Here is a 1,832-nt window from a genome sequence, read left to right on the forward strand (position 1 = left end):
GGCTCCGGGCGCGCCGCCCGGGAGGGGGGCGTGGCAGCGCTGTCTTCGGCCAAGCGGGCCCCCGCCCCGTCACGTGGGCCCAGGTGAGCGCGCCTCCGCCCCGGCGCCCACGCGTGTCACGTGCACAGGTGCGGCGGCCACCTGGCCCGGCCCTTCCTTCTTTGCTCTTCTGGTGCCCTTTGCCAGCCAGCGGTCAGCGCTCCTGGAGCGTCTCGACGCCCGGCTCACCGCTCCGCTCTTTATTTGTTCCTTCTTTCCCTCCCCTGGTTTCCACCTATTCTCTTCCACCTGTCCTCCCCCCAACTCTCACAGCTCCCCTACCCCACTTCCCTCAATTTAACTGCAAGACTGGTCTTGGAGCTGTGACTCAGAAGGTGAAATCAAGGTCATCAGTCACACCTAAAAAGTGGAGTGGATCAGCTTAAAATGGGACTCTTGTGGGATTTTAAAAACACCACTAGAACAGTGTCGCCTACTGAAGTCAGATGGGTCAGCTCCAACATCTAGTGGCAGTGTATGCCGGGCAGGTAACCAAATGCTGTGCGCGCCAGTGGTGTGCTCATCTGTGAAATGGGGCTGAGGTTATCTACTCCGTATGGATACCCGAATTACATGATATAACATAAAAAGAAGAAACTCATAGTAAGTGCTCCTCAAATGGTAGCTGATATGATGACTACTATTTTTCTGATTTTTACACATGCACACATCACACTGTTGTGTACACATGATGTTGCGTAGGTTATATTTTCCACATAAAACTTATTGATTTCACCTGTCTGAAACTTATGAATTTCTGTTGTCTTTTAAACGCTTAAAAGTCAGATTTTTTCTTTTTTTTTTAAGGATTCTGTGTATGGTTTGGATTCCCTGCCCCAGTTCATCCCCATTTTATATTTGGTTTTAACGTCAACATTTAATAAGTGAAATAAAGGAGATGAGATTAATTTTCTTAAAGATCAGCTGAAAATAAGCAAAGCTACACACAGCGGCATACACATGTAGAGCAGGTTGGAAAAAATATTAGGCAACATCACCAGACATTCTCCAAGTTGAATAATAATCTTGTCTGTCAGGTTTAGCCTTTGAGGAACTGTGTTTAGCTGTATGCGTTGGTCATCAGATTTTAGTCATTCTGCCTCTTTATTATTTTAATAAGCGAAACTCATAGGTGTGGTGGCAGCATCAGGGTAGATACCAGAAAACAGGGTGTGAGTGAAACGTTTTGTGTAAATCTCTGATCTTCCCCACCTCTAAAAACCATTACTTCTTGACATTCAATGTGTGGTGTTCATTTAATAGGAAATTTCATTTGTTGATCAATGAACCCTCTCTGTGTTTAGATCCAGATTGTCAGGGAATGATCTTTCGTGATTGTTTTATTTTTTTTTCTGCCCAACAGCTCTGAATAAACAAACTACGTCCAAAAGGAAGACCTCTTCAAGTTCTTTACCCTGAAGATGTGCAGCTATAGTGATGGACCCCCAGAATTTCAATGAATAAGCCTACAATGACTTTGAAGTTCCCAGAAGTGCTCAGTGACTCAGAAAAGCCTCAACTGTGCTTGTCTTAAAAATTACCACCAAGGGGAAAACTTCACTGTGTCCCTTCCAGCACGCTCCTTGCTGCACCATGTATCCCCCAGCATCCCCGACTCTACCTGCTTTCTACCTGCTTCCACAATGACCAGTGGAATAAAAAAAATATAGTTGAAGCCTCTCCTATTATTGTAACATATTATTTTAAAATGTTACAATAATAAAAATGCATTCCTCTCTAGAATGATTTTCCACTCTCATGACCACTACCAAAACCTGTTTACTCTTTTTTTT

Source organism: Lipotes vexillifer, unplaced genomic scaffold (assembly GCF_000442215.2).
Source record: "Lipotes vexillifer unplaced genomic scaffold, Lipotes_vexillifer_v1.1 scaffold440, whole genome shotgun sequence".
In the NCBI taxonomy this organism is placed as follows: Eukaryota; Metazoa; Chordata; class Mammalia; order Artiodactyla; family Lipotidae; genus Lipotes; species Lipotes vexillifer.